The sequence below is a fragment of the Sciurus vulgaris genome (genome assembly GCF_902686455.1).
Source record: "Sciurus vulgaris genome assembly, chromosome: 6".
In the NCBI taxonomy this organism is placed as follows: domain Eukaryota; kingdom Metazoa; phylum Chordata; class Mammalia; order Rodentia; family Sciuridae; genus Sciurus; species Sciurus vulgaris.
In genome coordinates, this window is record NC_136466.1 from 5,732,185 (window position 1) to 5,760,113 (window position 27,929).

A 27,929-nucleotide genomic window follows, 5' to 3' on the forward strand; every position below is an offset into this window, starting at 1 on the left:
AGTCAGGAATTGATTTGTTAATTCTCCAAGATAAGAGGCAGAAAGATGTCTTGTCAACACTGGAGTATTTTCTGATTCCTAATGCTTCATTAGTGATGTAACTGGAGTGTGTTTAATGTCTACACAGAATTTGCAAGTAATCCCTGTGATAGTCCTTCATGTTGCCTTTTATGGGTTTAAAATTATTCCTTTCCACTAACTTACCGCACACTTCAAAAATGCACAGAATTGTCTCCTAAGATTTGAGAGATGACAAATAATTTCATTCAGATTAAGGCAAGAAGGACAAATTGTCAAGGAGTTGGCAGGTGACAGGTAGGTAGATATGAATTCATTCAGCAAATGACATACATTCTTATTTTTCAGGAGCTTTAGAAATAAAGCATCTAAGGTTGTATGCATTTTTTACCAAACCACTTTGAAATAACCTCACCTTTTGGTTCTGATCACAATTTTGTTCTCCTTTTTAATAATTTTTCACATTTTTTATTAAGGCACATCAGTTGTAAGTGTGGAGCAGTGTGTCCAGGGTTAAAAATATTTACAGGGGCTCACAGTCAAGAGTTTACCTTCAGTTTAAGGTGAGATTTTGGACTTGAACTTTGAAGCAATGCTGGAATTTTCAGACTAGTGACCCTTGCAGATGGACTAAAATCAATTTACAATGTGACATGGACATGAGTGTAGGAGGTATGGTGTTGAAACTTTGTGTTTGGGATGTGAGATGTCTCCCAAAATTTCCTATTTGGCAAGGAGTTTCCATGGTAAAATGATTGGATTTTAAGAGCAACAACCTAATCAGTCCATCATGGTTTGATTGAATGAATTGACCAGGTGGCATCTTTCTGCAAGTGGAGGCATTGTGGGAGGAGGTGGCCACTGGGTTCAAGCCCTGGAAGCAGTCACGTTCCTTCCATCCCCTTTTCCCTTCCCTGTCTTTGCTTCCTGGCAGCCACTTTCTGAGCAGCTGCCCTCTGCTGGGTCCTTCCTCAATGTGCCAAATCCATGGTCATAAAACCATGGAATTCGCAGAAGACAGATGATTAAAACTCTGAACCTGTGAGTCAAAATGTGCTTTCCTTGATCTGAGTTGGTTTTTTGTTTGGTGTTTGGTTTGTTGTGATTGTTTGATGTTTGTTTGTTTTTATTCAGTACCAGAGTTTGAACTCAGGACCACTCAACCACTAAGCCACATCCCCAGCCCTCTTTTGCATTTTATTTAAAGACATCATCCCACTGACATGCTTACCAGTTTGCTGTTGCTGATACTGGCTTTGAAGTCATGATCCTACTGCCTCAGCCTCCCAAATCTATGGGATTACAATTATGCACCACTGTACTAGGCTATTTTTTGTTTGTTTCTTTTTGATCCATATTTTTTCACAACAATTCAAACCTGATTGACACAATTATTGAACATAATCTTAGAGAGTGTAATGTATTTGTCAGAAATTTCAAAGAGAGCAAAAGATATGATAACCAATAAATCAGTACCTTTACATGAGCAGAGTGAAAAAAAATATATCCACCAATGAATGTGTTGATTAAAATATTTCTGGCATATACATTTAATGGAATGTCATTCATCCTTAAGTAATGAAATAATGGTACATGCTATAAGGTGGATTAATTTCAATCATGTTAGGCTAACTTCAGTCAGAATACAGATCCTATATTGAATAATTTTATTTATATGATATTTCACAAATATGTAAGTTCAAAGACAATAAAACAGAGTTAGTGTTTTCCAGTGACTGCAGTTAGTGATAATATGGACAATGTTATATAATGGATCAATGAGTCATTTGAAGTAATAAAAGTATTTGGGAAAAAGATGAAGCTGGAAGTTGTACAATTCTTCAGTACAATAAATAACACTGAATTGCCCACCATAAACAATTACACCAGTTAACTTTATGTAATCTGAATTTTATCTCATTTTAAGAATTTTTGCTGTTGAACTGCAGTGTTAGCTGTTTCCCACTTAGAGGTTGGTGAGTGAGAGTTCTCACCACTCTAATGTTAACTGACCCCATAAACACCCCTAACTCACACTGAAGTGAAGGAGACAGAGATGAGAACACACAGTGAGCCCATCAGTCTCTCCTCAGTGCTACTCACTTCTCAGCAATGACTTAGAGCGATGCCCAGCACAGGAGTTCCACTATCATCCAATGCCCATGCTGGCAGGTGGCCAGTTCCTCTCTCCTGGGCTCTGGAAGTGCTGCTGCCTGGTGTTCTGCTCATGCTTCCTGTTGTCTCTGCAGGCTAAGTTCTAGGGTCCCCAGGGCCCTGATCCCCCTGGCAAGGTGCCATATTTACATTAAGCAGAGAGACTAAGCTCCTTATGTCCCACATTGTGCTGTGCTGGCTGGACAGATGAACAATGGTTTCAGGCACAGTTGATAGGAGCTGAGGAGAGACTCAATTCTGCTCCCCTGTCGAAAACTGGCAACACTCAGGAGTGAATATTGGGACTTCAGAGTCTAAATGCACCTGAATCTCATTTATATTCTGTTTAAAAAATTGCAATCTCATCAAGAGAGTCAGCTATCCCAGGAAACAAATGTTTAATTATGCAAAAAAATCAGACCAGAGAAGTTTTGTAAACACTGTAGTATTTGCTATGACACTTAGTGTTTCTGTAGTAATGTGCCTGGACTGTCAGGGATGTTCACACAAAGTATGCATGTAATGCATGTGACAGTTTTTCATGCTGCTGCTTATGTGTTTAAAATTACTCTTTTCAAATTACTTTTACTTCCCCCACACTTTGAAAATGGACAAAATTATCTGCAAAGATAATAGAGCTGACAAAGAAATATATTCATAATAAGGCAAGAAAGAAAAAAACACCTGATAGGTGACAGTTAGATAGATAAAAGTTTACTGAGCAAATAACATGCATTCTTATTTTATAGCAGCTTTGGGAACAAAACTTCTAATTGTGTGTTTTCACTGAAGTGTTTTGAATTTGTCAAGCTCACCTTTTGTCCTTATCAGAATCATGTTCTCCTTTTCAATAATTTTTTCATATCATACTAAATGTATATCGGGTGTAATGAGTATGTGTGTCCACTGGTAAAATATAAAAATAAGGTCACACAGCCTTTGGAAGCACATTATGGAGTCAGGATGTGACAAAGCACCCCTCAGCATTCCTAATGGATGATCAATAGCACTAGACCACAATTGCTAATAGGAAAAAAGTAATTTAGAAAATAATTAATTCCTGTATCTTACAACCCAAACAATCTTTTCTGTTTTAAATGCAATCTGCTTCCCATACCTTCCCTTATTTAAAATACTATCCAGAGAAGGACCAAAAGGGAAAACTCCCAGCTTTTCTCCCTTATAAAGGAAAGAAGTTGGAGCACTCCCTCCTCATAATTCTGGCATTGAACATGTGCTAACTTCTCCTCCAGCTTCTTTTCTTGACCCTACTACTACCAGAGCTTTGTTTTATTTATGTCCCAAATCATGGTTTTTATGACGGAATTTTCGATGACCATAAAGGAGAATGTGTGTGTGTGTGTGTGTGTGTGTGTGTGTGAGTGCGTGTGTGTGTGTGTGTGTGTGAGTGCGTGTGTGTGTGTGTGTGTGCATGTGTGATGCAATATTACTCACCTTTAAAGAAAACTGAAATGCTAGCATTTGCTGGTAAAGGATGGAGTTGGAGAATATCATGCTAGGTGAAATAAGCCAAACCCAAAAAACCAAAGACTGAAAGTTTTATCTATATGCAAATGCTAATTTACAATAAGGTGGGGTGCTAAAGAAGGATATACTTAATTTAGATTAGGTAGAAGGAAGTGAAGGAAGGGATAGGTATGATAGTAGAGTGAAAACGCATGATTACCTCATGTATATATAGGATTCTATGACAGGTGTGATCCTACAATATGAACAATAAAAAAAATTAAAAATTATATTCCATTTATGTATGATACATCAAAATGAATAAATGCGGCCTAGTGTCATATATAACTAATTAGAACAAATTTTAAAATTAATAAATGAATGTAAAAATATTTTGAATAAAGGAAAATGGAAATCTGAATGCTCTAAAATTATTGAAGTCAATCTAGAGGTACTAAAGCTTACTTCTTATTTTAAAAAACCTAGGTTCTTAAAGTAACCATATTTTGTAGATCTTCAAGAATATGCTGAGGATGTATGAAAGTTAGGTTGTGATTCACATATTACTGTATCATCTCCAGAATATGTAATACCCTATGAGCTATTTAGATGAGAAATGTAAGTCTAATTTTGAGAAGACGTTATCAAGTTGGTGTTTAAACACATAAGCAAAGAAGGACATCAATTAAGATAATATTATTCAAACTACTTACTGTAACATTTACTTAATATATTGGGAGGACAAAAGTAGTACATGGTTCAGTATTGATAAAATAGAATATAAAAACATGTCTCTGTAGATCTGTGCCAGCTTCCAGATCCTAAAGAGCTATTGAACTTTCCATCTTGTATTTGACATAAATCCATGGGGCTGAGCAGCAATAAACTGTGAAGTACCTAAATGTGAGAGGGTAGGGTGAAAAACTGAAATGTGTTTAACATGGATTTGTCTCATCACCCTCACCTTCTGAATTTGTCATATTTATTTACACTCTTACACACTGTATTATTCTATTATGTCTCCCATGATAATCAAATTATTTAATAATACCAATATTTTTCTTTTATTTTAAACCTCAAAATCTGAAAAAACTGTGGCCATATTTGTGCAATCAGTTATATTTTCTCAGTGAGTACTGCATTAAATATACTAATATTACAATTACACAGGATGCTGAGCTTGCATGACCTCACCCCAGGATGCAGTGTGTGCTACAACAGATTACATAGGCAGAGTCTGCTTGGGAGCTTTTCATCTGTAAATCAGTAGAATAAAGAAAGCCAGAGCAAGTGAGAAGTCAGTCAACAATGCCACAGGTATTAGTTTATCAATCACCATGCAGGAAGTCATGCACTTGCTCCTGAAAGATAAAATGATGCATGATTCATGGTCCAAAATCAAGAAACCTGCACTAGTAACTTGGAGGGGTGGTTACTTACTGATTTGTTGAAAGGTTGATTAACATGTTGATTTCTAACACTACAGAGAAATGAAAGAGGGTTTCAGAGGATACATGGCATTTGAGTATCCTTTAGGGTCCAGTATATACTAATTGGAAAAATTAAATCAATAGCACACTGTAAAATAGTGAGAAGTGAACAAGAATATTCCTCATGTGAAAGTCAGGTTTGTGTCAGGGAGGAATGGGAGATCATGAAAGAAACAGATAGAAGGTAGACTGAGAAGGACCCTTTGAAATTCACCCTCACCATGAAATTAACAGCAACATACCAGTATCTGAGCACCCACCCTGAATCTGGGAAACACACACATTTTCAGAGGAGCCATGCAGGTTCAGCAGAAAGATAACTTTGAAGGGTGTGTGTGGTGAGGAGGAGGATTCATGTCTGCAGAGGGCAGAGATGATGATGTAGGTGACTCAGGATTGAACTTGCCTGACCTGCTGACATGCTGCCAGATTGCTGTAACTGTTAGTGAACCATTATATTCAGGATATACAGTCAGTATCATTTTACATAATTATGATCCATTGAGCAGAAAGGAATATAATGGAAAGTGTCAACAAGACTGAGGCAAATTGTTTTTAGCCAAAGGGATCTTCTATAAAGGTGAATTTGGTCCAGCTGTAAAGATTAATGGGAGAGGAAATAAAGAGAAAAGCACACAAGATGGTGAAAGCAAGAAGTGGCTCCCTTGTGAAAACCAATTCAGATTTGCCTTATATTCCAGGGTTTTATCAATTTACATTAGCTTAAATAGTGTAGTTAGCTTTGCGCATATGCAGATCACATAACTTGCTTCTCAGAGTCCACTAGTACCAAATGATTTTATAATAAGATAACATCCTCAGGCCTCAAGGACAGAGGAGTTGCAGAGCATTTCTAACCTATTCAAACAGAAGGTCTTACTGTCCTGAGGAGTTTGCTCACTTGAAGGACTTACATTCCTCTGAACTTTGACTGACCGAAAACCTCTACAACTCCACTTTTTTGTTTCGTATGGTTTTTTCAATAGACATGACTTCACTTTTGTGTAAGGAAGGTAAAGAAAGAAAGCAAGGCAGAGGTTGGCAAAAAGCAGCACAGCAAAATAAGGCAAGTATCAATAAACATTCTCCATTGAAAAGGTGATTTATCCATGTAAAATTTGATAGTCGTGAGGTTAACCAATCTAATAAATCCCAACCTCCACAATCTTTTTGAAGTTCTGTTACAATGTATTTAAGATGATCAAATTCTTTTTGGATGGGGTTACTGTTCTCAGTTAAATTAATAAAACCACATATTATTAACTTTCTGGTGTCCCTTATGATGCAACAGCAGCAAATAAATCAATAGAAATCCTATTATAATGAATAGCTTGATGATACAAATTACAGAAGAATTAACAATTTTTACTAAGTGGACCCAAATTTTATAATGAATGCAGGATGTCAAAGATGGAACCGTATTTTGTACAGGGCCACCAGCCACATGGATGACAAAACATAGAAAATATGCAATAATAGGCAAGAGCATTGGGAAATTTGAGGTAAGTTTTATAAACAGAGCTATAAATAAATTTTCTTGGGTACATTTTAAAACCTCTATGCTAGACATTCTTGATCAGATGTTTTCAAATGCTTTGTGTTCCCCAAAGTCACTAGATGATTAGAAGGTATGTTCTCTTGGGTTTCTTGTTCTTCTTGGAGTTTCCTTCTTTGAATTAGGATCCTCTTCATGGAGGAAAAACTGGAATATCGGAAGGGGTTTTCAAGTCCTTGATGCCAACTCATGATGACTGACAGGTCTCACAACCTGGCAGGAATTAAGACACAACTTGTAGAATAAGAACAGCAGCATATCCCTTCCCCCAAGTAATCAAAGTTACAGGGTCCTGCCATCTCAGATCTGGTGGAACTCAGTATTTTACATAAATCTTTGGTAGTGGTTCCTTAGGTGTAAAGTGTCTGTTCAAGACTGAGGATCAGCACTGTGCATTATCATCATATTGTACATTAAGAGCATTCATTGTGAACAAGGTAGTATTGAAAGCATTATAAACATGAGTAAGTCTAGATCCCCTTTTATGTTTTTGTTTCAAAAGGCATGGTTTAAGATTGCAATGTGCATGTTCAAATAAGGCCTTTCCAGTAGGATTGTGGAGAATTCCATGGGTTAGAATTACATTATATTGATTACAAAACTGATTAAAAAGCAAAGGCATTTGAAGTATAAGCAGTATTAACACTGTCAGTTTTTAAATGATGAATTTTAACCATGGTGGCAATGCAGAAGAGAAAATGAGAGATACAGCTGAAAGCATCTCTGAATGATGTGCACTGGCCCATATAAGGCCTGAGGACATATCTATCTATGGTAACATGTAGGAAAGTATAGGGGTGGAAGGGAGGGAAATAAGTTGCATCCATCTGACAAAGTGCATTAGAATGTAAACCTGGAGGGTTTAGAGTTTCCCAAGTAGGGGAAAACAGGGTGTGCAATGAGAGCAATTATTAGTGATGAAACAGACCTGTTAAGAGGAATAGAAAAGGCTTACATTAAACAGTGAGCATATTGATGAAAAATACTGTGTGATTCCATGGCATCTGAACAGAGAAAATAAAGTGATTTCAGCATCGGCATGAGCATTTCCATCAGTGAGCAGTCTGGGAATCTTAGTGCGACTATGTATGTGAGCAAGAAACACTGGAGCTGTATGATCCTGGAAGAGATTGAAGAGTGACAAACAGAGATAACACATTAGAGTCCAAATGAGGTCACAGAATTCCAGAGGAAATATGAGGCATCAGTTAGGCTATGTACTGAGAAACTACCATGATGTTTAACATATGAAGAGTCAAAATAATTGCAACTAGTATTGCCCACTGAGGAGAAGCTTGAGGAAATGTGTAATGATCAGTCCATTTTTCATCAGTGAATACAGATATCATGTCCCATTGTTTCCCTTCACCAGTGTAGACAGTAATCCCACTGGAAAGTGAAATGGAGGAGATTGTAGAAGAAGGAACACAGAGACTTGACACAATAAGGAAAGGTGTTCATCTGAAGGTGCATGGAAAGCATCAGGAGCCAAAACATCAGTAAAGACAGCTTGATGATATGAAGAAAATTGTAAATGTTGTGAATGTAAAGTCTTTCCATAAGTAAGAGAAAGTACATGAATATCAGTTCCTGTAAGAAATAAAATATGATTGTGACCATCAGAGCTCCATTGAGCATAGATATCAGCATAAGGGAGACTACTTCTTCCTGAAAAGTGAGGAGCATATGACTACTCTATTATATACAAGTCTTGATTATAAATGGCATCAACTGCAGCAAAGGCATAAGGATTTCTGGTAAAGATTATTATAGATAAAAGAGCAATGAGTGTTGGGAGTCTATCCATAAGAACTGTAGATAATTTTTCATTAACATGTTGAAGACCTGTAATCAGTGCAGGAATTAACTGGAAAAAAGTGGGGGGATTACGTTGGTTTGCAACACCTGATAAAAAGCAATAGCGTATCACTAGTTAAAGAAATATATGGTCAGGCCCAATTTAAAGGTCATAAAAATTTTTGCAAATAAACTAGGAAATTTTTGGAAGAAAGAGATAATTTTGGAATATGAGGAACAGAATAACATTGGAGTATTTTATGTCCTAAGTAGTTAATAGGAAGTTGTAATTATTTTTTTTTCCTGTGGCCATAAGTGGAACAGATTGTAATAGAATGTGTAGCAATTTAGTAAAGTAACTTTTGTCTAAGTATTGGCATAGAAATCAAAGGATCAACCATGTAATGATAAACATGCGTATGTGGGGATAATTGTCAGAAAGGCTGAAGAGTCTTATTCACAAAATGTCAACATAATGTAAGGCTACTGAACATACCTTAAGGAAGAACTTTCCACTGATATCTGTCAGCAGGCTTATGATCATTGAAAACAGGAACTGGGAAGGCAATTTTTTCTCAGTCATGACAAAAGAGAGGAATGGCTAAAAATGAAAAACCCAGTCATTTATGTCTATTACATTTAGGAAAAAATTACTGAGGAATTAGATTACTGTGAGGCAATCCACACTAAAGTAGACCCATAGGTTGTATCACTTATAACTTCTCTTAAATCTTGTAATATTCTCCATTACCCTGATTTCCTTTATATGATAAATATGGGCATATCCCATGGACTGGTAGAATGATCAATATGTCCCAATTGAAACTGGTCTTGAATGAAAACCTCTGTGGCTGCCAAATTTTCGTTAGACCATGGCCATTTTTCTATCCAGACAGGAATGGTGACCATCCATCCATTTTAGTGGCGAGGCAGTCAAATCTGCAGAGGCCCCTATAAAAATGGAGATTCCATAGGCACTTGTAACTTGTGCAAGATGTTGCTGTCTCATATGGGAAAGGGAATTTCATAATGTATTTTTGAATATGAGTAATACCTTGCTCTGGGTTGGAAGGGGTAGAGTATCACAACCATAGTGAGCTCTTAAGCACCTGTTTATTATTGTCTTCTATTCCCCAAACTGGTGAGGCCCTTTGTAATTTCCATGCAAAAGGCCACATGGAGAGGAGTCTAACTCTAATATCAACACCAGTGTCCGATAACCCTGTGATTGAATGCTCAGTTAAACAAAGGGTTAATTTTGGTCTATTTTCATAATACATAAACCTGCCCGATAATAGTGGAACCAAATCTTGCATTCCCCCTTTCTGTTAGGAGCTATTGGGCAGTAATATAACGAATTAAAATTAATTGAGCTATGAGGGATAATTTGGGGAGATTTAAGGGCACAAGAAACCAAACATGAATGTGCATTACACCAGTATAATCACAATCAATTACTCTAGAAATTGTAATTTTTCTTCTTTAGTACCTACCATGGGAGTGGGCAAAATTAAACCAAAGGCATCTCTGGGGAGAAGTCCTTGATTTGGGTAGTTTAGCAACTTCCCTAGGAACACATAATTGAGCAACCTCAGTAGTAATCAAATCTATACCTGTGCTCCCTCTAGTGGCATGAAAGAATTTGTGGAAGGAGCTTCTGTTTGAATAGGAAACATTTGTGATGGACACATCATCTGCATCTGCAGGTAAAAGGGGTTCCTCCTCCTTTGACCCTGGGTGGGGAGGTGACCCGTATTTGGACTTTGCATTATTTAACCTAAGGGGACAGACAGCCTATGCATGAATTTCTCCCTCAGCAGCTGAGTGCCTGAGACATTCAGATAAATGAAACTGGACTGTGGGAGAAGAAGGAAGAGGATGAGGTGAGTGAGAAAAAACTTCAGTTGTAGAATTATCACAGAAGTTGCTAACGCTGTCATGGCTGATTTTGAGATAGCATCTCAACACAATTACCAAGCACATAGTACAGGTATAGTATCCATGTCTCCTCATGCAATTTTTTACCTATATCTTCCCAACCTTTGGTTCTTAAGGACCCACTCTCCGGATACCATGGACAGCAAGAATCTATTTCAGACAGCATGGTAGTAAGATCAGCATTAGTTACAGTATGTTTTGGCATACAAAAAAGAAAAGGAAGTTCAGCCCAAGGAAGACAATGTGCATCAGACAGAGAATTCCCCATAGTTTACCAGTAGGATCTGTACAAGCTGATGAGCAACAACTGCATGCATAGTCCAGGTAGTAAGCTAACCCCTTTTCCTGTCAACACATCTGGAAGTGTGCCTGTCCAGGAGCCAGCTGTAAAAGTTAGGTGGGGTGCCGCTGTAAATATTAAGGAGAAGGGAAATAAAGAGACAAGCCCACACTATGGTGTACAGCAAGAAGTGGCTCCTGTTGGAAAGCCAGTTCAGAGGTTGTATCAAGTTACATTAGGTAATACAGTGCACTTAGCTTTGTGCATTTGCAGATCACAAAACTTGCTTGCTTCTCAGAGCCCACTAGTACTAAATGTTTTTATAATAAGATAATGTCTCCAGTCCTCATGGACAGAGGAGTTGCAGAGCATTTCTAAGCCATTCAAAGAGGGGGTCTATAGTCCTGCGGAGTTTGTCCATAGGAAGGACTTTATCTCCTCTGTATATTGACTGGTCTGAAACCTCTACAACTTCAACTTCATGGTGCTGAACACAGAGCAAAGGTAGAAGTTCAGTACAACATCAGTTGGGTTGGAAACCACATGCTTTAAAATCCTCAACTGATCAGTTGGAGAGGAATTGAGATCCACAGTAGGAGTTGGAACAGCAGCTGACTCAGCGTGTGTGACTGTGAGACAGCACCACCGAGGACTTGGGAAACATCAAGGAGAGTGGCAAAACTGAGGGGAGTCCAGATGAGGGCAGGTCACCTCAGTTTTCCACAACACTGGACCTGTGAGCCTAAAATGGGAAAGTTTGAATTCTTCAGTCTTCTGATGAGATCTCTTCCAGTACATGGAGATTAATACTCCCAAATCATGAATATATTCCTGCAAAAAATAAAAGGTGATTTGAATATGAAGTGCTCATACAATGGCAAAATAATATTGAAAATGTATTCATGGAAGAGAATGAAGGTAACAAATGTACAGAGCACTAAAGAACACACTGTCAGAGAGATGACCATGCAGGAGAGGAGAGAGCTGCCCCTGCAAGTGTTCTGCATGGGAGTCTCAGGAGGTCAAGGGAGGCATGATGGAGGACCTGAGCACAACCCTGCAGGTCACTCCCAGACCCTGGACTGCAGACCTCCACACCTGCACTGGGAGTTGCACCCTGCTTAGAAATGATTACAAAATCATAAAACTAAAAATGGTCCTTATCCTGCAGGAAAAGCTACTGAAAAGAACAAGAAATCACATTGAGCTTGAATATGTAAACCAATTTTGTTTTTGAATTACATTTTTAGTTGTTGTTGGAATTTTTATTTATTTATTTTTTTTAATTTACATGCAAGACATAGACTCAAACCCAGTGCCTCACACATACTAGGTAAGTGCTCTACCACTGAGGTAAAACTCCAGCCCCTAATAATAGTATTAATCATTCTTGGCTTCCTATATCTTATCTCTTTATTTTCCTGGACTATTAGAATTTCTCGTAAATGGGCAGGCTCACCATGGTTACTGAATTTCTCCTCCTGGGCTCTCCTAGTGGCAGGAAACAGAATTTCCTAAATTTTATGGTATTTCAACAGACCATCCTGGGTACTTTATTAGGGAACCTGCTCATTGTCACTTTCAACACTGCTGACTGACCAGAACCTGCACACACCCATGTACTTCTTCCTCAGGAACCTGTCCATCTTGGACATGTGCTACATTTCCATCATTGTCCCCATTGCCTGTATCAACTCTCCCACTTGCAACAGGGCCATTTTAGTGGCTGTTCATGAAACTCAGATCTTCTGTGTTCATTTTTGTGCATGTGTTGAACTCCTTTTTCTTTCATATATGGCCTGGGACCACTATGTGAACATCTACCAGCCCCTGCAGTACCCCATCATCACAAACTGTCAGCATTGTGTGTGCATGACCCTGGCTTCCCTACTCAGTGGCCTGGTGCATGCAGGTGTGCACAGTGGGCACACAGTCCAGTTGTTCTTCCCCCAGTCAAACATGGCCCTACATTTCTTCTGTGATGTCCCATCCCTGCTGAGGCTCTCCTGCTCTGACATCACCAGCAAGAAGGTCCTTAATCTTCTCTCTGCTGTGGAGTTTGTGGTGATGGCATTATGTTTATTGCCATGTCATATATTGGCATATTTTCTACTGTGCTGATATTTCCCTACAGAGCCTCAAGGAAGGCCTTCTCCACCTGCACCCCTCACATCCTAGTGTTGTCCATCTTCCTATGTTCTGCTACAGGTGTGTGCCTGAGACCTTCAGTAAACTCTGAAACACTCCAAGACTTTCTTCTCTCTCCCTTTTATACCATGGTTTCTCCCTTCTTGAATCCTCTCATCTTCAGTCTCAGGAAGAAACAGGTAAAGGAAGCTGTGAGAAGAATAATAGGAAGACAGTTGTTCTCAGTGAAAAGAAAAAGATGAATTTCAGCATTATACTCCTTCACTGAGTGGAGTTAAATAAAATCAAGTGCTCGTCTTATGTGGGCTTTACATGTTACACTGCCTACACTAATGTTACCTTATTTGATGCTGAGCTGTTTCATAAAATGATTAATTTGTGATTTATCATATCATTTTCATCGATCCTTCATATGATGTATAAGTTGATCAATACCTTGTAGTATATAAACATAACAATATATTTTCTGATATCATTTGTGTTTATACATATTAAAATTTTATTTAATGATTCAAAGTACTGCATCAAATACTGTCACAGAGAAAACATTTACAAATAAAACATGAAGATGACCTATACTCACATAAGCTAATCTTATTCAGAGAAGTACTAAACAAATTTGAAAGCACTGTGATACATAATTGTGCCAACTTAATTATTTGAAAGCATATAAAAATCAAATCCTAAAGAATTTATAAACAGAAATGTATAGAGAATCACAATAATACTCCTCTCCATTTGGAACATGAAAAAGGAAGAATTCCTTGTGGATGAAGTAAACAGAGCCATGGGTACCACACCCTATATCCCAAGAGTCAAACACATCCACTGAGAAAAGCACCCTAGGATTCCCCAGCTGTGACAGCTGTCAGTCTTTTTTTATGTTCATGATTGACCCAGCATCTGGGAACAAACCATAGGGATGTGTTGCAGGTCAGTCATCTGAGGGTTTTCCTCCCATATACCTTACTTCTGAAATATTTATGCTACTGTATCATGCCCGATAATGAAGACAAGATGGACTGTAATTGACTGCCCAAGATGTCTGACAATGTCAACTCCACAATTTCTCTCAGATTACTGGAATTCATTAAGTAAAACTCTCTCTGTACTTGTGGCAATCTTTTTTTTTTTTTCTAATTATTGCTTTTGGTAGGTTTTGAACCCAAGGATGCATCCCTGGCCCTTTGTCTATTTTATTACAGAAAACAGGGTTATTCTAAGTCCTTAGGACCTCATAAGTTGCTGAGGCTGGCTTTGAACCTGAGATCCTCATAACTTAGACTGCTGAGCCACTGAGATGCAGGTGAGCACACCTGTGCCCAGTTTATGGCAACACATCATCTCACACAAGTTATTTTTCCCCAAATATTTTAGTGTCCTCGCTGGCATATGCTGGGCTAATCATTAATTATAACTGATATATTCTGAATGTCAAGTTATCCAGAAATACTTACATAACACAATGGGAAAAATTGTTTATGCATTGTCAAATTCAATGCATTAAATTCCAAATACTGAAAAACAATTTTGTTCACCAGTACACTAATAGAAAAAAAGTGGAGAAAAACCTAAATGTTTTTATTACCTAGGAAAATAAATTAGATTAAACTTATGTGATCAATTAATAAAGGCATTTCCTTTTTTTTTTTTTTTTCTCTTTAGATAACCCATTTGTATTTTGGGGGATACAACTGTTCATTTTTATGGCTGTACTGTGACTGGCTGACAGATTTGACTCCATGAACATGTTCTAGAACAGGCTATATGGGCAATGACTGAGCACACTCCATTTTGCTCTGAGACTCCATGTTACACAGGAAATGCTTCTCCCATGGGTAAGCCAGTCCTCTGTGTCCATCTACAGTTTCTTAGCTTCTCCCTTGGGAATACCACACCTCTGTACCATTTAGGAGTTTCATAACATGACTTGCTTGGCAATACAAAATGACAAAAAGACAATTTTTGTATAATAAAAATTGGTCTCTATTTATTTCCTATTTTCTGAAACAATGTACCATGTCAATGGTGATGTCAACTGCAATTGTTTAGACATTAGTATCCATTCTTTAATTTGTACCTACAAAAGGTCATTTTGACCCACTAACCCCGTCTGCTCAGGATTTCAGATCTCAAGATATTAGTTTGTAATTTTAAGTCATAGCAAAAGGCACTTACGAATTATGTACTGACTTATGATATAAAACCCCTGAAACTCTGTGGTTGCAGCTGTTCTCCCAATAGCCATTTCTGGGGCATTGTGTGGGACACTCAGCTGGCTGGTTTAATAAAGACTCTCAATTTGGACTTCTCAGTGGTGATCAGTCTGTTCTTAATTTGAGCTCCTAACAGTACATGATGTAGATTCACACCATTCATGTAATCATACATGTATTTAGGGTAATGATGATCTTTCCTTCCCCCATTTCCTCCCTGCCCCTCACCCTCATTTCCCTCTACACAATCCAAACTTCATTCTTTTCTTTACCTCCCCAATGCTCATTATGTATCATCTTCCACTTATCAGAGAAAATATTCTGCCTTTAGTTTTTAGGGATTGCCTTATTTCACTTGGCATGATATTCTCCAATTCCATCCACTTACCTGCAGAAGCCATAATTTTATTCCTCTTTATTGCTGAATAATATCCCGTTGTGTATATATACCACTGTTTCTTTCTGCATTTATCAACTGAAGAACTTCTATATTGGTTCCACAATCTAGCCCTTATGAATTGAGCAACTGTAAACATTGATGTAGCTGTGTTCCTGTAGTATGCTGATTTTAAGTCTTTGGGTATAAACTGAGGAGTAAAATAATTGGATAAAAGTGGGTCCATTCCAAGTTTTCTGAGCAATCTTCTCACTGCTTTCCAGAGTGGTTGCACCAATTTGCAACTCCACCAGAAATGTATGAGTGTGACATTTCCCCCACATCCTCACCAACACCTATTATTTCTTGTGTTCTTGATTATAGTCAATCTAATTGGAGTTAGGTGAAATCTTCAGCTGGTTTAGACTTCTCCAATTACTAGAGATAATGAACACTTTTACGTATACTTGATGATCACCTGTATATCTTATTCTATGAAGTATCTGCTCAGTTCCTTTTCCCATTTATTTATTGGTTTCTTTGTATTTATGGTATAAAAATTTTAAGTCCATTGTAAATTTGGAGATTAGTGTTCTATTTCAAGTGCATGTGGAAAAGATTTTCTCTCACTCTGTAGGCTGTCTTTTCACATTATTGATTGATTCCTTTCTTGAGAAAAAACTTTTTAGTTTGAATACATTCAATTATTGATTCTTACTTTCATTTCTTGAGCTCTGAGAGTCTTAAGAGTTAAGGAAGTCTGGTCCTAAGCCAACTTAATGAAGATTTAGGCCTACTTTCTATTCTGTTTGGTGAAGAGTCTCATGTATAATTCCTAAGTCCTTGACCCTTTTGAGTTGAGTCTCATTCAGGGTGAGAGATAGTTTTAATTTTATTGTATTGCATAAGTATTTCCAGTTTTCCCAGCACCATTTGATGAAGAGGCTATCCTTTCTCCATTGAATGTTTTTGGCACTTTTGTCTATTATGAGGTAACTGTATTGGTGTGGGTTTGTCTCCATGCCTTCTATCCTGTGCCATTGGTCTATATGTCTATTTTGATACCAATACCTTGCCATTTTGGTTACTATTGCTCTGTAGTATAGTTTAAGGTTTGCTATTGTTATACCTACTGTACCACTCTTCCTGTTTAGGATTGCTTTCGCTATTCTGGGTCTTTTATTCTTCCAGATGAATTTCATGATTGCTTTCTCTATTTCTATGAGGAATTTCATTGGGATTTTAATTGGAATTGCATTAAATCTGTATAGCACCTTTGGTATGGGCATTTTGACAATATTAATTATGCCTATCCAGGAATGTAGAAGATATTTCCATCTTCTAAGGTTTTATTCAGTTTCTTTCTTTAGTGTTCTGTAGTTCTCATTGTACAGGTCTTTCATCTCTTTTGTTAGATTTATTCCTAATTATTTTTAGGCTATTTTGAATGGAGTAGTTTTTCTAATTTCTCTTTCAGAAGATACAACATTCATGAATAGAAATGCATTAGATAAATGAATGTTGATTTTATATCCTGCTCCTTTGAAGAATTGATGTATTAGTTCTAGAAGTTTTCTGGAGGAGTTTTTTTTTTTTTTTTTTTTTTTTTTTTTTTGTATCCTCTGAATGTAGAATCATGTCATTGGCAAAGGGTGATAGCTTGGGTTCTTCTTTTCTTATTCCTATCACTTTAATTTCTTTGGCTTGCATAATTTCTCTGGCTAGTGTTTCAAGAATGATGTTTCATTGAAATGGTGAAAGATGGCATCCAAGTTTTGTTTCAGATTTTAGAAGAAATACTTTCAGTTTTTCTCCATTTAGGATAATGCTGATCTTGTACTTATCATAGATAGCTTTACAACATTGAGGTGTGTTCCTACTATCCTTATTTTTTCTAGTGGTTTGAACATGAAGAGGTACTCTATTTTAGCAAATGCTTTTTCTGCATCAATTAAAATAATCATGATTCTTAAGGTTAAGTCTGTTGATGCGATGAATTACTTTTTTTGATTTCTGGGTATGCAACTAATCTTGTATCCCTAGGATGAACCCCACATGATCATGGTGTGCTATCTTTTCTATGATTTTGTACATGATTTTCCAGAATTTTGTTAAGGATTTTTGCAAATATTTGGGATATCGGTCAAGTTTTCTTTCTTTGATATGTCTTTGTCTGGTTTTGTATCAGACTCATACTAGCATCATAGATTGAATTTGGAACCATTCATCATTTTCTATTTAATGGAATATTTTGAGGAGTCTTGCCATTAGTACTTCTTTAAAGGTCTTGCAGAACTCAGCTGAGCCTCCATCTTGTCCCAGATTTTTCTTGGTTGGTAGGCTCTTGATGACTTCTTCTATTTTATTGATTGAATTTGAACTGCTTAAATTGTGTATGTCCTCCTAATTCAGTTTGGGAGAATCTCATGGCTCTAAAAATTTGTCAGTTTCTTTGAAATTTTTTGTTTTGTTTGAGTATAGACTTTCAAAATCGCTTATAATTATTCTTTATATTTCAAAGGTGTCTATCATGATATTTCCTTTTTCATCACGAATTTTAGTGATTTGAATTTTTGCTTCTTCTTTTAATTAGTGTTCATAGGGTTTATCAATTTACTTTTTCAAAGAACCACCTTTTTGTTTTGTCAATTTTTAAAATTGTGTTTTTTCATTTCAATTTTATTAATTTCATCTCTGATTTTTATTATTTCCTGTCTTCTTGTACTTTTTGTGTTCATCTTTTCTTACTTTTCTAGGACCCTATAATGTAATGTTACATCATTTATTTGTTGACTTTCTATTTTTTATTGAATGTGCTCCATGCAATGAATTTCCTCTTAGTACTGCTTTCATGGTGACCCCTACAATTTGATATGTTTTAAATTTTTCTCCTTTACTTTTAAAAAATCTTTTTATCTTCTTCCTGATGTCTCCTGCTATCCACGTATCATTCAATAGTGTATTATGTAGTCTCCAGGTGTTGGAGTACTTTGGGTCTTTTATATTATCATTTATTTTTACTTTCATTCCATTATGATCAGATAGAATACAGGAAAATGACTATTTTATTTGTATTTACTAAAGGCAGCTTTATTTAATAACATATGTTCTGTTTTAGAGAAGGATCCATTTGCCACTGAGAAGAAAGTATATTTGCTTGTTGATGAATGGAATATTCTATATAGGTCTGTTTATTCTAATTTATTGATTGTGTTTTTGAGTTCCATGGTTTCTTTGCTCAATTGTTGTTTGGGATATATATTCAGTGGTAGGAGCAGTATTTTGAACTCATCCAGTATTATTGTATTGTGGTCTATTTTCTTCCTCGTATTGAGAAGGTTTGACATATATGGTTGTGCCATTGTATGGGGCACATATATTTATGATTGCTATGTTTTGATAATTTATGATTCCCCTGAACAGTATAAAATGTCCTTCTTTTTCCCTTCTGACCAAGTTTGCTTGAAATCTGCTTTATCTAATATAAGGATGGTAACACCCACATTTTTACTGAGTCCGCATGCATGGTAGTTTTTTCCCCATCCTTTTACCTTTAGTCTCTGTATGTCTTTTTCTATGAGATATGTCCCTTGAAAACAGCATATTGTTGGGTCTTTCATTTTCATCCCATCTTCCAGTCTATGTCTTTTGATTGATGAATTTAGGCCATTACCATTTAGGATTATTATTGATATGTGATTTGCATTGTTGACCAATTTTCCTTTTTTTTGTGTTCAAAGGTTTCTCCTTTGATTGGCTTTTCCTTTACGGCAATTCTTCCCTTTACTGACTTACATTGTACTTTTTCATTTACTACTCATGGAATAGTTTCCTGAGAATGTTCTGTAGTGGGTTTTCTATTTGTAAATTCTTTTAAGTTTTGTTTATCATGGAAGAATTTTATTTTCTCATCAAATCTGAAGGTTAGCTTTGCTGGGTATAAGATTCTTGTTTGGCATTCATATTCTTTCAGAAGTTCAAATATGTTGTTCCAGGCCCTCCTAGCTTGTTTTTGTCTGGTTTGAGATAGCTGCTGAAAAACATGGGTTTCCTCCAAATGTTACCTGGTACTTTTCTCTTATAACCTTTAAACAAAAATGCATTTATTACCTTGGAAATTACAAAAGCCTTAATGCATGTGTTTGATTATCAAAGTCATTTCTTAAAGTTTGCTGACAAGGAAACACTTGTTTCCTTGGGAACCAATAAGCACCCCAGTGCTGTTGATGCAGGAAACCTTGACTTGGTGTGACATGATTCAACCAGCAAGCAATCTCCATCCAGAAACTATGTCCCATGGCTTCTAGTTCTCACTGATCGAAAGTTCCCTGCTAGAGCAGAAGGACCTTCAGAGGACCCCAGATGAATTCTGCAACCTCCACATTACTTGCATTTTGTCTAGAACTATAGCTCTCTGAATCCTAACTCATGAGTTTTCCATGCTGTAAGGTTGCCAGGTAAATTAAGTTTAAATTTAATGGATAAGGTTGGAAATAAATTGAATCCAAATCACCAGACCAATTGAGAGATGTCCCTTTGATGAATGTTTTCAGACATTTAACTTATATTCTATATTGAAAAACTGTGTGGCCAAGGCGAAGGGAAAAAAATGAACTATTGATATAATGACTCCATGGGATGTCACATCTGTTTCAAATAATGCAGAACCCATAAGTGTGTGATTATCACATGGAACTTATGAAGAATCCTGCAAAAATTTTTTACTTTGCTCACTAGTTTTGAAATAAGGAATAGAATTTTTACATTAGTATCACTTATGTCAAAGATATATTTTGGAAAGCCAGGTTTTCAAAATATCAGGTCTACCCTTATGAGGAAACTATACATGAGAGTACTTTCTAGAGACTTTTTGTGATAATGTCTGTCAGTGTTTTATGAAATAAAAAATACAGAACACGAAACTTAGTATAGTCAAAAGATAGAAATTTGATGAGAGTTCAGCCACCAAAAAGACAATGTACTAGATGCTACTATACTGCATTTAAAAGGCATATTCAAGACTGACTACATTTTGTTAGAACCATCAGATTTTTTCAATTTTTACAACGCCGTTAAAATATTTGTATCAATAGCATATACATAGAGCATTGTATGAAAGTGGTTGTTTATATGAGTAGAGATAAGAACTAAATTGTACTCATAGTTAAAAATAATCATTTTAAAAACTGGGGCCAAGGAAGTTGTGCTGGTAAAGAGAATGCAGTCCCTTTAGAGATGACAAGTACTTCATAACGAGACCTCAGGAAGGAGACTGAGAGCATCTAAGACAATTGCAAGACTACATCCCTTGCAGACTCAAGGAATTGGAGGGAAACATTCCCTCAAGAAGTGTCTTGGTGTCACGATGCTTGCACAGGGGGCCCAGCAAGTGAGATTACTATGAACAGCAAGGAGGACATTCAGAAACGACCATGGCAGCAGTTTCAGGGACTAAACTATGGTGTCATCTGGCAGGAGGCTTTAACAATATTTATGTGCTACTGGCTCTACAGGAAGACAGGGTGGTCAAGTTAAGGGTCATAAAGGATTCCACCATCATCTCAAAGAAATTCCTTAGAGGTCAGGAAAACTGTAGCAGGATCCAAGGTCCTGTAGGCTGCCCCTGATATGGTAATATGTGAAGCTGTGAGGGTGAAGCCTAATTTGGAATGGAATTCCCCAAAATTAATATGTTCAAGTAGCATGACCTGCCTGTCAGGAAAAGTGTATACCTACAGAAGGAGCCACGAAAAAGATCCTCCTTTCTCTCCACTTAGCAAGACCAAAGGACAGTAATTACCAAACTCTTTGGAAATAAAGTCTTTCAGTCAAGGGTCCTAGATGCTAATGAGGAATTGCAGGTGGAGTTATGTTTGCTTAACTGTTTTTTTTTTTTTTTCCTCTGATCCACCCTTTGTTTCAATAGCCCTATTATTTCTGTTTGGAATGGGAAGGTTTGCTCTCTACCTGTGGATATTGAATTTATGAGACTTTCTTTTGGTTTTCACAGGGGTTTACATTCAAGAGTTTACCTTCAGTTTCAGGTGAGATTGTGCTCTTAAACTTTGGGGAAATCCTGGAATTTTAAACACTGTGAAACCATTGAAGATGGACTAAAATCCATTTGCATTGTTAAAGGAACAAGAGTTTTGGAGGACTAGCAGGGGATATTAAGTGAGGTGTCTCCAAAAAGCCCCTGAGTCCAGACAGAAATTTTCAAAAGTAAAATGACTGGATTGTGAGAGTTGCAAAATAATCAGTTCATCCTCGTTTGAATGAATTGACTAGATCATATCTTTATGCATATGGGGCATTGTTGGAGGAGGAGGCCACGGGGGTAAAGCCCTGGAAGTATTCCTCATTCTTGTAGCCCCTTTCATCTTCCCTCTCGTTCCTTTCTTGTAGCCACATCCAGAGCAGTTTCCCTCTGCTGGGTCCTTCCTTAATGTGCTGACACCATGGGTACAATGCCATGGAATTAGTCAATGAGATTAAGTCTCTGAACCACTGAACCAAAATGTGCTTCCCCTCATCTTAGTTGCTTTATTGAAATGATATTTTTTGATTGTTTCTTTATTTTTTGACCAGGTGTTTGTGGTCAAAAAAATGCCAAGCTGACTCACACAATTACTCAACATAATCAAACAGTGCACAGAATGTGTAACAGAAATATTAATGATGCCAAAACATATGAGAACCAATAAATGAGCCACATTTTATTAACAGAATGAAGAACAATATGTCCACTTATGAATGTATTTATTAAAATACATATTTTTATATAACATATATATATATATATATATATATATATATATATATATATATATATAGTGGAATGACATTCATCCATAGGGAATGAACTAATGATACATGCTACAAGTTGGATTAATTTTGAAAACTTTAGGCTTAGTCAAGCCAGAAAAAGATATCATATATTGAATGATTATTTTTATGAGATTTCACAGAAAGGTAAAGATTCATAGTGAATTTAGTGTTTTCCAGTGACTGCAATTAGAGATAAAAGGTACAGTGTGTGTAAAGGATTTGACAGTTCATCTGATCTAATAAAAGTATTTAGGAAGAAGAGGTATTTGGAATTGTACAATTTTGTACTGTGGAAAATGACACTGAACTGATAACCATGAACTTTTACAGAGGTAAATTTCATATCAGGAGGATTTCATCTGAATTATAAGAGATTTTCTGCAAAACTGCACACAGTGTTAGATGATTCCCACTTGCAGGTTGGTGAGAGAGTGAGAGCTTTCACCACCCTAATGTTAACTGATCCTCATAAACACCACTAACTCACACTGAGGTGTAGTAGGCAGAGTTGAGAACACACAGTGAGCCCATCAGCCTCTCCTCAGTGCTACTCACTTCTCACCAATGATGTAGGTCAATGCCCAGCAGAGGACTCCCCTGTGCCATCTACTGTACATGCTGTCATGTGGCCAGCATTCTCCCCTGTTCTCTGGATATTCTGCTGCCTCCTGGTGTGCTTGGCCTCCACCTGTCTCTGCAGGCTGTGCTCTGGTCCCCCCAAGGGCCCTGCATCCTCTAGCTGGGAACCACGTTTACATAAAGCAGAGGTGACTGAGCTCCTCACATCCCTCCTGGCACTGTGCTGGCTGGACAGGTCCACCCTGGCTTCAGACAGAGAAACCAAGGAGAGACTGTTCTATTCACCTTGGCAGCATGCGATACTCAGGAGTGTGTAATTACATTATGTAAAGACACTAATCATTTACTTATTTCCCTAAAACCCAGTGTTTGGAATAGCTGTGGCCAACATTATGTCATCAATAATGTCCTTTGATCAACTACTGCTTTATATTTTACCTTATAAATGAATGTATGGGGGGGTTAGGCTTTCATTATTTCAATGCAGCCTGACCTTATCTGTTACAGAAGTGAAGATAGTCTAAAGCCTATTTGGGTGCTATTCATTTGTATATCAGTAGAATAAAATCAGTCCACCTTACTGGTTAGTTATTAATGTGACAATATATTTACTGACTAATTCCTAGGCAGGAAGTCATGTCATTTCTACTACATGTGTAAAAAATGAACATTTTCTAAAAGTCATAGATGTGTGACACTATTGTGGGGGTGATGAACACATACTCTTTTCCTGCAATTTAGTATGATATGCCAATTTTTAAAGAAAACAGATATGTGGAAAAATAAATTAGAGTTTATGAAGAAGGTTACAGAGGAAAGTTGCATGTGAGCCTCCTTTCTAGTTCCATACATTATAATGGAATATCAGATCATTATGTGACAGTAGAAAAAGGGGCTCTGCCAGCTGTGACAAGAGTGTCACTGAAGTATGAGTTTCAAGTTTATTTCCAGGAGGAACAGAGTTGGGGATCAGATAAGATTGCAGGTAGCCTGAGTAGGACCATTTCAACTTCACCATGACTCTGAAATTAACAGCAACATATTTGTTTCTGGCCACCCACCCCTGACCCTGGAAGACTCTCACACTTCAGAGGAGTGCAGACAGGCTCAGCAGGAAGGTCACTTTTCTATATGTGAGTGTGGTTAATGTGCAAGATGCTGAGTGGGACCCAGGTCTACAAAGGGCAGAGGAAAGGGTGATGTAGGTGACTCAGGATTGAGCTTGTCTGAGCTGCTGCAGCAGTGTTATGCCTATGAGGAAAATCTTTCTTGTTAAGGATTACAATCAGTGTCTTTTAAATGATCATGATACCATTGAGAAGAAAGGAAGGAAATGCGATGTATCAATGAGACAAAGGCAAATTGTCCTAAGTACAAAGGAATCCAAGTTCATGCAGTAAAAACACTAAGGAGAAAACATTATTAACAGTGGATACAGTGATAAGTAATGTTCTCAGTTTTAATTTGTGGAAGAGGATGGTGTTAGCTAAATTACAGAGCATTGACTAATGCCCACTCTGATAGGTGGCCCTGCAGAAAAGGAGGTGAGCAACTCCTGCAAGTGCTCTGCATGGGAGTCTTGGGAGGTCATGGGAGGCATGATGGCAGAGCTGAGGACAAGTCCTGCAGGTCATGCCCAGACCCTGGGCTGCAGACCTGCACACCTGCGCTGAGGGATGCACTCTATCTAGAAATGATCAAACGCAATGGGGACACATCATTCAATTTACCTTTATAGTTAATATGAAAAAGCAATTTGGACTTTTCATCACTTTTCTCCTAAAACCTACTTAAATAATTAAGATACACATTGAGATAAAGGTACTTGGCTTTTGCTGAAAATATTGTCATGAACTCTGAAATAATTTTGGGAAATTCACAGGATGATTATAGTTATTTGGTGCATTTACTAAAAGGTGTTAAATCTGCTGAGGTCAAGGATCTGCATTGTTATAATAATAAATCTCACTTTTAATATAGCTTATTTGTTCCATGCCACTTCATATCATGGCTTAAACTAAGACATATACTGGGAAGTAAAAGTAATGAATATTTAGAAATATTTTCTATTTAGAGTATATGATCTAATGTTTGGGGGAGGCATTATTTGAATATAAAGAAGTTGTAATGACCTGACTAAAGGGAACATCATTCTCTTCACATGATGATAATTCATAATTCCCCATGTCGGTGGATGCAGCTACCTACTACAATCAAATAACCATTGATGAGAATGAGATGCTGAAATAATGGTGCCTTTATGATTATGGTGCTATTTCTGCATGGAAATCATGATAGAGAAAATTGAGTCATACTTTCCGGGCACATGTAAAAAGGAGGCCATAGTTTGTTAGAACCTATGGGAAATGTAATTTTACTGAAATAGATTTTACACCCATTAAAGCTCGTAAGCATATCAAATCATTCTGGACACACATGCACTCTACTTACATTATTTTGGAATGTTTTCAGAGTATAACAAACAAAAACTACCACTCCATCATCACCCAGTTATCATAATTATAAAACAAAGATCTTTTGTAACTATCATTAGTTTTAGGAGACTATAAAGTTGTGTCACTTGATGAAAATCTATGCCAAATTTTTCTGTGAAATTCAGTGTTATTCTCAATTTGCAAGCACATAAAATGCTATCATGATATAACAGTACGATGTTTCTCATATTCTGAAGTGCCAGGGGAAAATTGTTTTATTAAAAGAGAAGAGATACAGTAACTTTAAAAATCTTTATATTACTGAACTATTCTTTCAAAAGTTTAACTTGGATAGAGGACCTAACAACCTCTGTGTTCAAGGTCATCAGAGTCAAGAATCCAGAGCTGCTGAAAATTGAATCAAAGTACACACCTTGAAAGAAGCAAGGTGAATGTTGTCTTAAGGAATTGATTTCAACAAAAAAAGCTATTTGCAATTTTCTTCTAGGAGTTGAGCTCATGGCAAAAAATTAGGGAACACCCTGTGGACAAAAGGCATAAGAACACTGGCTTCTCTTAGATTCACTTCCCTGTCCCTGGAGTTTCCCACTTTCCTGGAAGAAAGTCATATATTCTGCATTATTTTTTAAAGGTCAATGATGTTCCACAAATGTTTTTTTCTTTTCTTCTCATTTACTTAAAGCAGTATGAGTCCTGCTCTGATGTATTTGCAAGAATTTGTCTACATGTCCTCTGCTTTGCCATATCACAGGAATGGGAATAGGTTGATGACAGCAAGGTGGATCTGGATCTGCATAGAGAGTGGCAATTAAGAGAATGTACATTTGATTCATGTTTCTGAAAGCCCTGATAGGCAAAGTGACTAAGCAAACAAACAAACAAACAAACAAACAAACAAAAAACGATCAAACATATGAGAAAATAAGGGGGGACCTTCCTTTTCTTTTCTTTTTTCTTTTTTTTTTTTTTTCCAGTACTGGGGATTGAACCCAGGGCCTGTGCTTGGGAGGCAAACACTGTACCAACTGAGATATATCCCCAGCCCTGTGACCTTCCTTTTTTGTGCAGGGAAACACCTTGGACATGAATATGTACTATAAATGTATTAATCAGATTTTTTTCTTCCTATTGTCTTTTTATCTTCCCAAAGAGAATATCCTGTAAAATGGCCAATTCCACCATGGTAATGGAATTTCTCCTCCTGGGCTCTCCTGATGGCTGGAATATGAGTCTCTTTAATTTCACATTTTTCACAGTGAACTATCTGAGTACTTTTTGAGGGAACATGCTCATTGCCACTGTCAACACTGCTGACCAAAACCGGCACACACCCATGTACTTCTGCCTCAGGAACCTGTATATCTTGGACATGTGCTTCATTTCTACTGATGTCCCTAATGCCTGTGTCAACTCCATCACTGGCAACAGGGCCATTTCAGTGGGTGGCTGTGAAACCCAGATCTTCTTAGTCTTTTTTGTGCATGTGTTGAACTTCTTTTTCTCTCCATCATGGCCTGAGACTGCTATGTGGCCATCTGCTAGCCCCTCCAGTACCACATCATCATGAACCCTCAGCTTTGTGTCTGCATGACCCTGGCTTCCCTGCTCAGTGGCCTGGTGTATGCAGGTGTGCACACTGGGAACACCTTTCAGCTGTCCTTCTGCCAGTCAAACATGATCCATCAGTTCTTCTGTGATGTCCCCTCTCTGCTGAGACTCTCTTGCTCTGACACTACCAGCAACAAGATCCTTATTCTAGTCTCTATTATAGTACTTGCTGGGGGCTGCTTTGGTTTAAAAATCATGTCATATATTCACAAATTTTCTACTCTGCTGAAATCTCCCACCACAGCCTCAGTAAAGGCCTTCTCCACCTGCACCCCTCACATCCTCGTGGTGTCCGTCTTCCTCAGCTCCAGCACAAGTGTGTACCTGAGGCCTTCAGCAACCTCTGACATACTCCAGGACTTGATTCTCTCTGCCTGCTACACCATGGTTCCTCCCTTCTTGAATCCTCTCACCTACAGTCTCAGGAACAAACAGGTAAAGGAAGCAGTGATGAGAATCATGGGAAGACAGTTTTCCTCAGGAAAAAGGTAAAGATGCTTTTCAGCATCATCCTGATTTACTGATTGAAGTTCATAATTGTGTACAATGTTCTTCACTTCCGGTCTTTACCAGCTACACTGCCTACTCTATTATCAGTCATTTTCATTTGGGTATGTCGTGTCCCCCAGAAGCCCACGTGTGAGACAATACAAGGAGGTTCAGAGGAGAAACTATTTGGTTGTAATATTCTCAACCCAGTCAGTATTTAATCCCCTTGGGGGATTAACTGAGTGGGGTGTGACTGGAGGAGGTGAAAATTGTGTTGTGACTTTGTGGTATATATTTGTATCTGGACAGTGGAGACTCTCTGCTTTCTGATCACCATTATGTGAGCTCCTTTCCTCCACCACCTTTTTCCACCATGATATTCAGCCTCACCTTGAACCCTGATGAATGGGGAAAGACTTCTATGGATAAAGACCTCCGATATGTGAGCCTTCAAACAAACATTCCTGCTCTTTAATTGAGCTGGTCAGATCTTCTGGTCCTATCAGTGAAATAGCTGCATTAAGCATCAC

The 27,929-nt window shown here is 37.5% G+C and overlaps 1 pseudogene across 1 annotated transcript; it reads left to right on the forward strand.

Annotated features, from left to right (window-relative positions):
- The first annotated feature begins 22,583 nt into the window (after window positions 1–22,583).
- LOC306663495 (olfactory receptor 14C36-like) lies at window positions 22,584–27,402 on the forward strand (annotated as a pseudogene). Its single transcript has 2 exons — window positions 22,584–22,599; window positions 26,583–27,402. The product of its transcript is annotated as an olfactory receptor 14C36-like (transcript).
- Window positions 27,403–27,929: the final 527 nt, after the last annotated feature.